Source organism: Apus apus, chromosome 5, assembly GCF_020740795.1.
Source record: "Apus apus isolate bApuApu2 chromosome 5, bApuApu2.pri.cur, whole genome shotgun sequence".
NCBI lineage: Eukaryota > Metazoa > Chordata > Aves > Apodiformes > Apodidae > Apus > Apus apus.
In genome coordinates, this window is record NC_067286.1 from 47,030,266 (window position 1) to 47,046,626 (window position 16,361).

The window sequence follows — 16,361 nt, forward strand, 5'->3', positions numbered from 1 at the left end:
TGATGGGTTCAAGATATAACTCTCATATATTCCAGGAATCTTTTTACTCCTGTTATCAAGATTAAACATATTTTGTTACTCTATAGTGGGACTTCAACTTAAAGATGATGCTTTCACTGCCACTGCATACTGTTTTTCTTCTTGGACTTCTGCGGAGCACTAAAATAATGTCACAGGTAGATTCTCTGTATTTCTGTTAGCACATCTCCCTCCAGGATTTACTGTTCTTTTTTCTGATTCTGGATTTCTGAAGTTTCTAAGTATATTTCATGTATGGCCCTTTCATTTCAGTGACTGCAGTGTGAATATACAGGAGAGTTCAAATTACTATCTATGTAAAATATGCATCTACACATATTTGGAGGAGAACTCATGATGAATACTGTTTTCTTTAACTTACTGAACTAAATTTCTTGTTTTAGGGAAAACCTGCAAAGTGGCAGGTACGCTCACCAAAAGGGATTCAGCCTTAGATAGGTGGTAAGAGTTGGGTATGTTCAGCCTGGAGAAGGGAAGGCTCTGGGGAGACTGCATAGTGGCCTTCCAGTATCTGAAGGAGGCCTATAAGAAAGCTGTGGACTGTCTTTTTACAAGGGCATGTAGTGATAGGATGAGGGGGAATGGTTTTAAACTGAAAGAGGGGATATTTAGGTTCAACATTAGGAGGAAATTCTTTAATGTGAGGGTGGTGTGAAATTGGAACAGGTTGCCCAGGGAAGTTGTGGATGCCCATGCCCTGGAAGAGTTCAAGGCCAGGTTGGATGGAGCTTTGAACAACCTGTCCGGTGAGAGGAGTCCCTGCCCATGTCCGACGAATTGGAACTAGGTGGGCTTTAAGGTCCCTCCCAAACCCAAACCATTCTATGATTCTATAAACACTTTTATTGCGAGTTTGTCCTCTACAATTAGGAGTTCAAGTTCATTCCAATAGCATTCAGAAAGCAACATATCTGAGAATAGGGTTTTAGGTGTGATCTGTGAGCCTAATACTCCAGGCTGCTTATGACCTCAAGCATGCTTCAAAAGAAAACTTCAGAAAAAAGTGTTTGAGCACACAACACTGTTATATAATACTTACATTAAGATTTTTATGACCAGATTACTTATTTTCTTAGCCTGATCTTTTGACAGACAGAAATTACAATGCTAGATTGCAAAAAGGAACTGTGCCTGGAATAATTTTGGTTGATTATTTTTTTCCTATCCTTTATTACGTAACAGATCAATAAGAACTAAGTAGTGAACAGTAGAGTGTATTTTACAAACCAATACAAGAAATAATGAAATGTATTTGGTTTTATTTACTCATTTATTAATGATTATTAATTTTTTTCCCCTCTAAGGATGATAGAGTTTGAACATTTTTCTTTTTTTCTGACACACCACCTTTGGGAAACTCAAGGGAAATATTTATCATCACTAGCTGTCCACTTTGTTGTTTTACCATTTGTTACATGATATTTTTTTCCTGTTGCTGGTTGTTTGGCATTATATAAAGATAGTTTAACTTAGTGCACCGTGACTTTAGTTGTCAAACTGTAAGGATAACAGGTCACCAACAGAAAAGAAAATCATGAGGAAATCTCTTTCAGTAAAAACATGCATGAATGTACATGCTTTCTGCATTTTAATCTTTCTCTGTCTTTTCACATTTAATATATGAAAAAGCATATTTCTGTTTGTTTTGCTTTGCTTTGGGTTTTAGAGCCTGCTAGGAAAAAACAGGTTTTCTTAAATTAACTTGCTTTGGGAGGGATGGTTTTAGGGCAGAAGAGAAAATCAGGATGGAAAGATATATAAGGAAGTTCTTAATGTCACAGTGGTATCTCCAGTGTTAAAAATTTTCCCGATATTACACATTGTCTCTTACTAGGCAATCATATTTTATACTCTCTGTAAATTCTAGACCTAAAGGATACACCAAATTGAACTGAAAAAAAACAACAACTCAGTAATAATCAGAGATACTTAGAGAAAAATATCTTCATCTGACACTTCCTGTTCTGCTAATACAAATTTAATTTCAGCAACACTAAAAGGGATTATTACATTTGAGATTCTTTATACACTTTCTAGCTGGAAGTTAGATTTCAACTTAGCAGTGAAGACAAACACTTTAAATAAATCCAGAAATAACATCTCAAGACATCTTTGCTCTGGCCACTCAGAAAACATATCAAAACAGATCTTCTACCTATTAGCAAGTCTTACTGTACCAAAGCCTGAACTGAGAGGGAATTGCTTCCTTTAATCATGCTTGTTGATTATTTCTTTCACTGAGACTCCCATGCTAGCACCTGATGAGCAGATGATGAATGAGAGTAAAGACTTTAGTGACAATCAATTCAAGATAAATTGTTCCCAGACTACTGAGTCAGTCTCAGTAGTACCATGTTTCTCTTGTGTTCCTGTCATATTGAGTCGAATATGTCTTACAAATGCTGCTCTCAGAAACAGGAGTCTGATCATTTGCCTCTATTAGTTATTAGAGCACAGGACAAGACATTTAAGGACTCAGGTCAGATCAATGGATTGCATGAAACTTCAGTTTCATGGGGGTGAGAGGTAGCCTCTTTACCCTTCTGTGCACCAGCTTACCTGACTTTCAGTTCTACTTCTTATCACTATATGGAGTCACACAAATAAAAATATTAATCAAATTGTATATAGACTTATATAGCTTATATAGAAACAACAACCTTTTTAAGAACGTAGGAACAAGCTCAGCTTAAGAAAAGAAGAATCACAGGTTACTGATCTCCCAGCATAAATAAATAAAGTTTAATAGGGTAAATCTTGGCCTTTATGAGAGTGTCTGTATATACCACAGTATCATTCTGGTTGGAAAAGACCTTCAAGAACATCGAGTCCAACCACTACCCTAACTCTGCCATGTCCAAAACTAAACCCTGTCCCCTGGCATCACATCCGTCTGTGTATATATATAACACAATATTTTTTCATAGAGAAACAGGGAGCTTTAAACATAGTAGTGTCCTGGATGGGATGGACAATGTGTACAGGCAGTAATCAAGATTTATTGCATACGATGTTGGGGGTTTTAAGTATTCTGGACAAGTGGCATGAGTACAGTAAAAATGCAGGAAAATTGTAAGATAAGAACAGAAGTGCAGTTAGGATGCAAAGGGTATATTAGCAGTGAATTTTACTACTTATAATTAAATCAAACAATAAAGATTAACCACTAAGATGCTAGCAACTTACTTATTAACAAATACCATATTAGGTCTAAAACATCAACCATCATCCTTAAAGGATCTTACAATCTTAAGCTTAATAATGAAGATTACTTGATGTTAAGTTTGCTATTAAAGACAATGAATGAGTAATATTTCTCACCCATGTCAGGACATAACTGGGTGTCCTTGGTCAGACCACAACTCCTGAGAATCAGTCTCTCTGACAGGCACCCACACTAGAGGAGAGAAGGTCCACCAACCTCCTGGGGAAAGTGTATGGAGATCTTTTTGATCAAAAATGGGACCAGGCTTTTATAGAATAAAGTGGATTGACTGCTGTCATTTAACCATTAGCCATACCTCCATCACCTCTCATTGGAGAATAAAAGGAAAACAGTAGGAAAAACCATGAGGGCCTTGTTCTCAACAAGCAAACTGTTGTTTATCTGTTCGTTATTACTTTATCTTCATTTTGGGCCTAGCTGTGGCTGGGCTGAGCTCATGTTCATAAACACTGAGAGCAGCTGGTGTTATACACATCCACTTGGCCCTCTGTTTATACCTTTCAAGGTTGATACCTTGATACCTAGAGTTTGCTAGGCCTTTTCCCTTCTCCTGGGAACCTTTCACTGTAGGCCAGGGTCTGAAAAATGAGAGACAAAAAGCAGTCAAATCATAGAAGGGAACTGAGGCAGGCATATTGAGAGATGGAGCCCCCTGCTACAAGTAGTCTTTTACAAGAATAGTTTCATTGCAATGAAAGCTGCATTTGAATACCAAGGAGTACTTGTACATGAGATGTCATGTGTACATATCAGTGTGTCATATCCAAACTCACACATAGTCATGCCAAGACCTATTAAATAGCCATGCATGAAGTACATAACCTCTAAAAGAATCACCAGTGTGAAAGTAATTTCAGAAGAAGAGAGTAAGAACTTTTAGTAATTTTTCACTACTAGAAAAAGGTAGCACTTTTACAATGCCAACTATACTGTCTTGGAAAGTACTAAGTGCTGAAAATTACTAACTCCTGAAACAGGCAAACAGTTTGAATCCAAGTCCCCTCCCTCTCCAGTGGACCTGTTGATGTTACTGTGATATTTCACATGCAGATAGAAAATTATATATACCCTTGATCAAAAACGAAGGATGAAATGGAGCAGAGTACATGCTGGAAAACCTAAAAGACTAGATAAACAAACAGTTATTATTTTTATGCTGTGAATAAAGATTGCTTTCTCTACTGTAAGAACAAAAAAGGCATTACCAGTATACGAAATTAAGTTATTTGTGATAAAACAATTGTTTCTGCTTTGCATAAACATGGAGATGAGTTTCTGCACAAGCTCATCTTTCCTATTGTATCAGAAAAAAAAATAAATAATAATTTCAAGAAAAAAAAAATCTTCAAAGCTGGCATCTACCCCAAAGAGGGAAGAATAGATACATAGCAGGATATTGACACCTTAGCCTTGGATAAGGAGTTAAAGAAGTCAAGGATGACAAACATGAGCATAAACCAGAATCCTCCATGGGTTGTACTCTTTCTTTTCTCTACACTGTGAGATAGCTTAGGCCATTATCTTTTCCTTTATGTGGAGAACTTAAGTTTCAAGCCTAGAGTTGTATCCTAACCATTGAAAGTGCATACTTAATAGCCACCTCCCTCTACAGATGGAACAGTACTCCATACAAAAAAATTAATCCAAATATGCTTGTTAGGCTACTCTTCAACATTTAAACTTGGAAATAACCTTGAAGTTATGGTGGTCTTCATTTGAGTTGCTTATTTAATATAAAAGGGAAAGAAAAAAGGGCAAGGGAAAAATATTCCTTCTTCTTTATGTTTTCATCAATGCCTAAACTAAGGGGATATCTTGCAGTGTGACACCCCTTCAGTGTACATGCATGGAGATACGTGTATGGGTGTAGGGGGAGAAGAAAGAAAACAACACCGATCTACAATGAATCGTCACATCTGAGTGCCATCTCATGATGTTCAAATGGCTTGGAAGGCAGTCAGGGAACTGCCTAGGTTCAGAGGACAATGACTAGGCCCAGTGTACTGGGACTTAGAAGAAGGTGGTGTTCTTGGCAATGCAAGGGAATCATAGGGTCTTGCATGTAGCTTGAGTAAAATCGGATTCTTTCCAAGAACATTTTTTAGGCAGATGTAGTATTTCCTGTTTGACATCACTAAGTCACACTTGTTCTTTGTTTTTCAGTGCTGGTCAGTGAGCACAAGGACATTCCTTTGTAATACATGTTTGCTCCATGGTTAATTTGTTGTGATTCTAGCAATAAGAGCTTTTCTGTCTGCTAGGACATAAAATAATTGATTATCTGGAATTTTACTGAGATAGCAAGCTCCCTTGGTAGTGAGAAACATATGTTCTTTGTCAGCTTGTGAGCCACTTGTTGACATGAGTCTTTTGTTGTGAGTGGAAAAGCTACAGACCTCTGCAGATCTCTGGGGTCTGGGAGGTTTGTCTGAATTTAAGCCAATAAACAATTCTAATTCATTACTATCCCTGATAAATTGATTGCTGTGAGATTCCAGTAACAGTGGAGCAAAGCACTTGTTGTTACTTTATACATGGAAGTTGTCTCAGGATGCCCTAGATGCCTCAATGCCTCAGCCTTGGCAATGCTAAGGACTTGCTATTCACAGCACTGTAACCCTTTTACTTAGGCCACTGAATCAGTGTTTTCCCAGAGGCTCTGTGGGTGTACTTTTTCTTTGCTCTTCTTGTGCTGTTTTTCTCATATTGTTGGACTCACGGACTTACACATGCAAAACCCAAAAATGTTATAGATTTTTCACAGGTAGCACCTGCCAGTTCCATGAGGCTTGTCACAATTTGACTCAGGATCGGCAATTAAGCCAATTACAATAACACTCTTGATCCCCTCTCCCTCCCAACCAAGTAGGGAAAGGAGAGAGATAAGAAGGAGACTTTCTGGATTGAAAATTAAACTAGATAGCTGTAATTAAATACTAATGATAAAATAAATATGTACAATTATATACAAGTATACGCAAGAATGTGCAGAACCCTATTGCCTCTCCCCACCCCCAGCAACTCCCATGGCATCTCCTGAGCTGTGAGCAGTTGCAAAATGTCCCGGAGCTGCTGGAGAGAGTGGCAGAGCAGACAGGAGCTGAGGGGAGAGTGATGAGGACCAGGAATGCATGAGCCTAGGGATCAACAGTGATGGATTGATGGAATCCTCTCTGGACACAAGCCACGGACAAGAAGGGAAGAAGAAGAGGGAAGGTGAATGACTTCCATGATCTCTGACCTTACACCAACCTTATGTAGAAATATGTAAGCAATAACATAAACATTCCAGCATTATCAGTCCACTAGCTGGAAAACTTGCTGCTTGTTAAAAGAGAGCTCACCAAAGAAAAAACAACAGCAAAAATGAAATTGGCTTAATTCTGGTTTAAACCAGGACAGGCTCACCTTTCTATCCCCTTCTTTCCTCAACTCCTCAACATAATGTAACTTACATTGGAAGAGCTAGTCAAGATGAAAGATAAAGAGTTAGCCACAGGTGTTTGAACAAACTGATCGTCATGAACAAAATCACTGGAAATTTTACAATAATTTTTGAAAAGAGCAATTATTTTATCCATGCTGTGTTCCTCTTCAGAATTGTTTATAACTATGAGACCAGAAAGAACTGTCTAGGCATTTCTAGGTATGTGCTCTAAAACACCAGCTATTCTGTATGGGAGGAACAGTGGTCAGCCATACAGGTTGAAATATAAGAAAAGCAATGTAAAATTTTAAGAATGTACCTTTCCCCTTTCCTGTTTGTTCACATCTGAACGTAGCTCAGAGATTCTTCTTTGAACAATTCTTCTCTGCATGTCAGAAGTTCTAAGGGAAAATTTTGTTTTTGTTCCTTCTAATGCAAATGACACCAGGAAGAGTAGGTAATCGGAGATTTTCAGGACAGGTAGCTTAGCTGGTGTTGCAGTGACTGATTTCTTAGTATCCTATAGCTTTATGAAACATTAATTTACATTCATAGCACAAAACTTTGACTCAACTTAGAGAAGGACAGTAGAGGAATACACTACTCAATCTGAATACTCATGATCTACTTAATTAAACCAGGTTTCTTTTTTTAAAAAAAAAAAACAAAAAACAACAACAACAAACCAAACCAAACAAACCCAGAACAAAAACCAATAACAACAACAAAACATACTGTTTTTCTAATTAAGGTCTAAAGCTGTTAACACTTTTGTTTACTAACTACTAGAAGGTATTTTGCAAGATATTTCAGTATGAATGAGGAAAAAATCACTTTGATTAGAAGGAAATTGAGATGTTGGGGCTGATCTGAGTCCTAATCAGGTGAGTTAGGTGTATTTCTAGGTATTTTAGCAGGCTCTAGGCTGAAGCCTGAGTGGTGGTGCATGGCTGTGTCTGTTGTTTGCTGAAAGGTACCAGTCTGGAAGCATATTTCACTGAGGTCAGAAAAATTACCTGTGTGCATGCTAGACTGCTGTTTAAGCAAAATCATCTGAAGTGGGATACTGTAATTTTTTATTTATTTATTTTTTTTTTTTAATGGTAGTGTTTTCTGTAACACAATGTAAGGTGAATGTCATTATTTTAAATTTTGTAAGTATAGCTGATGTGGAATTTTGAAAGAGAAGAAACTGAAGAAGCAGAAGACTATGCTCTGCTAGCTAATTTTCAAAACCAGAAATCCTAAATAACAAAATATAATTTCACTGGAGCACTTTGAATAGGCAACATGGTCCATTTACCCTAGTATTTTCTGACAAAGTTGAGTAAAGATGTTTTGGAGGATTCTTAAGGAATCTTTTGCTGAAAGTTAAAGAAGAATTGGAGGCTTTACTTTTTATCCTATGATGTGTAAGATATTATATGTCATTTAAATTTGTCTTATTTCTTCAATTTTCAGTGGCGTCTGGACTTCCTTATACTTAAAAAATAAATTTCACCATTCAGACATACGATCAATTGTGTGTTTATTCTACTTGTAAGCTTTCAACTGAATTACATTTTGCTGGTTATTCCATCAAGAGAAAACTATTGTATAACATATTTTGCACCATTCATCATGTCCTCTGCAATGCCTTCTCATATCCCACCACTCAGTTATCACACAGTTATTGCTGCTTGCAACCACAAGATTAATTCTCAGACAATTCAGATAACACTGTGTCTGAAAAGGGGGCATCTGAGAAATTCAAATCACTATATACTTCAGATCTGAATGCCAAAATGTTATTGTATGGGTAACTCATCACCGTGGGTAACAGCAATGTATCAGCTATGAAAATAACTTATTAGCTCACAAACTATAGGGTGAATTCAAAGAAACCAGGAGTCTTGCTCAGAAGTCTGCAAGGCATGATGAATATAGAAGAATTTCTTTGCCCATATCCTTGCTAGGAAACACTTTAAAATAAGTGAATAAAAATCTTTGCATAAAAATAGTTTTGAATTAATTACATTGTGTTTTCTATTAATTAAAAAAAATACATGACCCAGCTCAAGCTTCATTACCATCCAATTCTGCATTTACTAGAAATGCATTTTCTCCCATATCCAGTCTATGTAATATCAAGCTATTCTAAGGTTTGTTTTATAGTAGTGTATCATTTTCAGTAAAGTCTTATAAATGTTCTAGACAGTTTTGCATCCCTTTTTTTTATTAAGCGAAAGTTTTAAGGCTTGTTTTCTCACAAGTTAATGTCAACCTTTGTAGATACTGGGGATATGCCAGTGGCTTACAGGAATGACTAGGGAATTAGGACATGACTCAAATGAAGTAGGGTGGAACTGGTATTTCCCATGAGAATATTTCCATACCAACACAGATGTGAACTTGCTTTACATGTACAAATGTCAAAGTAGTGTTTATCAGAATATACAAATTTATCTTTAATTAAGGATAATAAGTCTCACAATTGAAAAAACTGTAGTACAGAATGGATGTAAGGGAAAGAAGAAATTTAAAGTGTAAAAATATTCTCATAGAAACTGATGAGTTCTCTGTATGTTTAGAACTACTAAAGTATTCACATTCTTTACTAGACTGGGACTTCATTCCTATTACATAATTATTTTGGTCTAATTAGGCTGGAGATCAAAAACTATATCCATTTACTAGAGTAAGATTGTGCAAATTTTTGCTCTTATGGGTATTCTGCTCTATTGAGTATCATTACTTACATGCAAGTGGAAGTAAATGACCAGTTTAAACTGTGGTCATGGAACAGCAGAAATTTTGTCCCCTGAGGGTATACACATACACATATGTGTGTGTGTACATGTATACACATACACACACACAGAAAGACACATAAAGCAGCCAGAGTATTTTTGTGTGTGTGCATTAAATAAACCAGAACAGTGTCCGGAAGCAAATAACATTTAACATAATAAATCATTAAGATTATGTAACTAATTTTTTTTCTGGAATTATCTGTGAGCCCTGTATCTGAGATATCTAGATACAAAACCTCTGTGAAGACCAATGATATTTCACAGACTCACCACTGAGAAGAGATGGAGATGACAAAGAACTGAAATGTCCTAGTATAAGTATGTTGATTCAGTATATTCACCTAATTCGCCACATAAAACCTGATATATATGTATTGCTTCAGAATGATGTATGTAGCATAAAGTGCTCTCAGGAATTCTTTTATTGTATTTGTTAATAATTTTAACATAATTTGTTTGACTCAGATTCTTGGTTCTTGATTTAATATGTAACCTTGCCAGTGCTCTCAAATGCTATTTATGTCAATGATGATTTCTAACCCAGTACTGGTTCTAATGTAAGTTTTTATTTTTTAAAAGAAAAATATGTTTATCCTAATGATTCTTAATAAACAAAGAAATAAATTTGAAAAACAACAAATTAAAGTTAGATACTGCAAAGTGACCTCTCACAGTGCAGTTGCCATATTTTTATTATTTTCTAGAGGATTTTGTAAGCACCTTTTATAATCAATGAAACTAACAAAACCAAACAAAAAAGCCCAAACACTTTCTAAGCTTCTGGTGCACATGTTGTTAAAAAATGCATTTGATTTATTTCATAGAACTTTCATGTAAGGGATATTCAAAGATACAATATGTATTGTGCAAGATTTCTTAAATGCATTTCTGTCAGGACTGTATTTCATTGGAACCTGTTACTTGAGAGACAACCGACTTTTTTTGTTGCAGGAAACTTTTCTGCATGTTTGCCATATCTGACACAGTCTCACTCAGCTGTCAATTCAATGCATAAATAATGATTTATCATTATTTAAGGAAGAGATGAAGCAACTGAAATTCTAGGCAAGCTGCCTTTATTCCTTCAGAACATTGCCCACTTTACTTTTCCAATCACTTTTTAGGTAGGTCTATCTTTGAGCTCTATTCCTTTATTCTGCTAAGACTATTTCCTCCATGTAATCTTATAGATGGCTGCATTCAACTGTGACAGAACTGGATAAGGACTTCAAGGTAAAGTTATCAGTTGATGGAGTGTGAAAAACCAAAGTTAAATCATAGTATATCTAAATGTATGTGTATTGGTAATTAATTCTTCAGTAGCTGATGGAAACAGTGAGACTTAATATAACAGAAACTTTTGGTACTGAAGATTAAACTTTCAAAATTTTTAAGACTTTCACTCTAAAAACACTCCCCCTAATGCTGCCTTATGTTCCACTTCGTATCCACCAGGACCCCAAGGTTCTTTTCTGCCAAGCTGCCTTTTGGCCAGTCAGCCCCCAAGATGTACTGCTGCACGTTGTTTCTCTCTGCAAGTATAGAACTTGGTGTTTGCCTTTGCTGAGCTTTTTGTGCTCCCATCAGCCCATTTCTCCAGCTCACTAAGGTCTCTCTGGATGGTAGCAAAACATTGTTTTTTCAGTCACTCACCAGGTTTGATTCATCAACAAGTCTAAATTTTGTCTATGGAGAACTTCTAACAGGCATTTTCAGAGAGAATAATCTCACATACATAGATAGTTAGAATGAACTCCCTGTTATCTCTGTTGATTATGTTGACAGACAAATGACCAACTACTTGGTATGAGATGCTGAAGTTTTACACAGCTAAACATAAGTGAGATAAATTTAGATCTAGTGATTCTTCTTTTTTTTAATCCAGAATCAACTTTTCCTTTGTCTTTCCTCAGACTCCAGTCACTTTTTCTACAGCAGTTTTCTCCTCTAGATGCCTTAAACTATTAAATAGCCTTTCAAAACCTTCAGGCTCCTGTAATAGTTGACAAACTGACTCTTCCTTCACTGATGGCAGGTCAATGTCTGCATCAACCTGGACTTTTGTTCCTGTGGCTTGGGACCCAGCAGCACTGGTAAAGACAGAGGTGAAGAAGGTGTTGAGGACCTTTGCATTTCAGCATTGTTGATGACTATTTCAACTATTTGATAAAATGAGGTATAGATTAAAAAAAAATAATAATAATTCAGACTATTTCCACTGTTACTCCTAATATTTTTGGAATTGCAGAACTTTTCATGCATCCATTTCTGTTCGAATTAACTGTCCTGTCAAATTGCAGAGAAGACATATACCCCAGCTTTTTTTTTAGAACAAAATTATGAAAGCACAATAAATAAGTTTTGAAAGACACAATCAAAACAACTTTATAATTTTCACAATATTCTTCCATAGAAAATGTTGGAATTTTTCCTCTGTCTTCACTTCACCTTGAAAATAAAAATAATTTACTGTTCTGCCACCCCCCACACCCAGGTAAATGAAACTCACATAGTATTTATGTTTGGTGTTCATAATACACTCAGTGTTTTTATGATTAAATCTCCTGTACTTTGTAAGATTTAAGCTTCTGATTTTTTAAGAAATAAATTTTATTCATATTTTATTTTATAATATAGCAGTTTAGTATACATTTTCTTGCTTTCTTTTTTTTCCTTTTGCAGCCCTCGAATATAAGCACAAATACTGTGCAATCTCTACTTCACTTGATATGAATATGCAGCTCTGAAGAAAAATTACACAAGATCAGTAGCTGCTGATCTCAAAAAGAGGGGTCAGACTTGGAAGTACTATCCAGGAGGTCTGAACTTATGCTACTTGTATTATAAATAATTTATTTCCGTATTTGGAAAAAATGTTATCGTGTTTCTTCTAAAACCATTTCACACATGCACAGACTTCAATCCCAGAAAGAATATGAACATGCAGTTTCACTGGCTGTATAACACACTAAACTGAATTCCAGAAATTTGTGACAGAAATCATAAAAATAATTTTTCATTAACCTGTGCACTCAAAAGCCAAACCAAACTAGAGCCTCAATCTCTCATTTTTGTTTGCTTGATAGTGACTTTTGAGACACACATTGCCATAGCTTTAAAATAAGGTAAATTCTCATCACAAGAAGAGTTATCAGTTAATGACTGTATTAAGAAGAAAAAATAAATATATTAGTGACCTGGAAAATGCAAAATAATGCAATTATAAACAGTAAAATGCAATGGCTTTAGTTTCCTAATAGTTTAATAACAGGCTACTTCAGACTAATGCTGTTTAATTCACCATTTTTCACTTTTATTATATCAAGCTCTTTCAGATTATGTATGTTCCAACAGTCACTTTATGGTGTTGCCATATCATTTTGTACCCAAATATTATGTGCAGCCTGTTAGATGTAGAACGAAAACAGCAGTCAAAATCTGTTGTAGTATAATACCTCTTTATCCTGTGCATTTCTAAAGCTTATATCAGATTCAGATTTTACTTACAAGCTGTCCTGCATTCATTTATCATTGGGTGGGAAATATTTATAAATGGAATTAAATCAAATATTCTTGTAAACCCTAGTCATTATGGGTGATTAATTTTCTATTATAAACTCTATTGACTGTCCTTACACTTTTTCTACAGACCCAGGCCTCTAAATAATTTCCCTTCTCCTCTTCACCTGCTAACAGTCCAGGGTCATGCTGGGATACTTGCTAGTTTTAAGGTAGCAGTTCTGCCAGGAAGCCTCAGAGGCATCAGCATCACCTGAGAAATCGTTAACATAACTGGAGCTACAATCTAAAACTGGCAAGCATAGAATAATCATTAAGGGGCTGAAACATGTTCTTCAATAAATGAGGATTTTTGAGGGAGAAAAAAAAAAGAGAAAAAATGCATGTCATGTTCCAGTCATCCTCTGGACACAAAAAGAGATCTTAATAAATCAGATTTTAAGCCAATTTTGTGCGTGTATCTCTACCATGTCTTTGAAATAGTATCAAGTTTTTCAGACCCATGATTTATTTTTTGCTGACAAAGTCCAGAAGTATTGAATCATGTGTGACAGCAAAGACAGGGGATCAGGTTTGTAATCTTACATTATATTGGCTGAGCCTGATTACATTATTTGCATATTTGTCATTATAATTTTCACTTAAGTTGTCTGCTGCCTTCCTTACCAAGACTATTTATGAGGCAATTTTTCACAAGAGCAACATGAGTAATTTGCATAGTCATATGTATGAAGATACTGGGACAAACCTCTCGAATAAATAGCACGGTTTTGAGGAACTTTGAATAGTTAAGTACTGATGCTGATTGGATTAAGGGGTTATTTGGGTATCAGGAGTAGCCAGCATGGATTCACCAAGTGGAAATTATGTTTGACTAACTTGATAGCCTTCTAAGAATTTGGAACTGAATTGGTAGGTGCAGGGAGAACAGTAGATGTAGTCTACCTTGACCTTAGCAAGACTTTTGACACGGTCTCCCATAACATCCTCGTGAGCAAGCTCAGGAACAGCGGGCAGCGAGATGGATTGAGAACTGGCTAAACATTAGATTTTAGCAGTGTTTACAAATATCTGAAAGGTGGATGTCAAGAAGGAGGGGCCAGTCTCTTTTCAGTTGTGCCCTGTGATAGGATGAGGGACAATGGATGCAAACTAGAGCACAGGAAGTTCCACCTCAACATGAGGAAAAACTTCTTTACTGTAGGGGTGACAGAGCACTGGAACAGGCTGCCTAGAGAGGTTGTGTAGTCTACTCTCTGGAGACGTTAAAGACCCATCTGGATGCACTTCTGTGTGACCTGTCCTAGGTGGTCCTGCTCTGGCAAGAGCGTTGGACTTGATAATCTTTGGAGGTTCCTTCCAACCCCTAATATTCTATTATTCTATGATGAAAGCCATTTGGGAACAAAAAGGAGATCCATCTTGAAAGACTTAATGACCCTTCAGGCTTTCCATTCTCTTTCAGACTAACAGAAACATCTATTCTTTTTCCTTGATCACTCACTATAGACATTTTAAAGCATCTTTCTAATTCTCAGGTTTTCTCCCCATAGCTCCAACTCCATAATGCTAACTTATAATAACTTTTCCCATTCTCAATACGGCTGAGATGTAAGAATGTAGCTACCTACTGGTCCATACTCCCTCTTGACTAAAACTTGGCCTTATATGTATCCGTGATAATATAAAGAAACAAAAAACCAAAAAGACTCTTCTCTGAGATAATGGAGGGGCAGCTTGCCCTCATTAACCAACTCACCCACCGCTGGATTCACTGATGGCTTATCTGACTGTAATGGTCAGGCTTAGTCTTTTTTTTTTAATTGAAAAGGAGCTGGGTAAACCAAGAGATTTTGAGCTAAAAGTACAAAAGGAACAACATCAAATTCTGCTGATTTTAGCAGACTATATATATATATTTACAGAAAGTACTGAAAACAATAAAGGAAAAAAATATAAGTAGGAACCAGCCAAGAGATGAAGATCAACAGTCAGACCCTTCAAGTCTGCATTCATCTTATCTGCATCTCCACCATGACCCAAACTTTCATTCAATAAAGTTCAAGCCAGTGATTTCAGTAGGATTCAGACCATTATTTATATCATCCTACAGTAGATTTGTAGACTTGCATGTCTGAGAAGATGAACTGCAATCCTCAGCACCAGCTTTTTTTGCCCTTCTTGGGCCTCACTCGAGAACCTCAATGTCTTTCTTGTAGTGAGGGGCTCAAAACTGAACACAGTTTTCGAGGTGTGGCCTCAGCACACAATTCCTTCCCTACTGCTGCTGATCATACAGTGAGCATGCAGTTGTTACACTATATTCCACGCTTCTTGTCTATCTTACAACTTATTCTATGAACATTACATTCTTTCCATATTTTATAATCACTATTCAACTTGGAGGGCTGTGTGAACAGGAATTTTGCAGCAAAACATATTTTTTTTCTCTCTTAGAAATTGGTGATACATCAAAGACTCATTCCCATTTGTTCTCAAATTTATCCATCTAAAAAACCCAACAAAACGAACGAACAAACAAACAAACAAACAAAAACCACAAAAACCCAAAAAACCCAAAAAAACAACATTTGTCTAAAAGCAATTCCAGATGGAATGTAAAAATCACTTTTAACCCTTGGACCAGCATCCAAGTAACACCTATCCCAGGGACTTGAACATAAGGACTAGATGGGAGAAGAAATTATTTCTTTCACCCCAGCAGAGTGTCTTAGCCATTGCTATTGAGCAGTATTCTGGTCTTCCTCCAGAAGAAAAAGAACCAAATAGTGTCACTTTTGTACCCAAGTGGCATAAGAATTCTGTTTACAGTTCAGTTTATTTCTTTAGAATAGTAAAAACCTTCAGAATATTGCATTTTGTGAGGCTGCCCATTTAAGCATTAGCTTCTTCTTTGAAGACAAACCTAACTGATTTCTGTGCACTTGGGTGGTTAAAATAGACTCCAAAATCTTAGTCTGAGACAGCAAAAAAAAAAAAAAATACCTTCAGATGAATCACAGACTCAGGCAAATATTTCATTTGCCACATGTTGGCTTTTTTTAAAAAGAAACCAGCTGCTAATTTTGGATACAAATAAAATTCAATTATTTAGTCTCCCTCTAATATAAAAGCACAATTTCAGCTCAAGATTTGTTTGCACTCTAATCTTTCATACATACATTTAATTTAAATTTCACTTAGCACTTCTCTTCAATCTCAATAAAGAAGTGTGTGAACTTTACCATGAGTTTACTTTAGAAAACATTATTATGTGTACGAATATCTCACTGATATGTGAGCACAAATCTGAGGATTTTGTCAGAGTCTGAAGCACATTCTCAGCATCCATACTGAC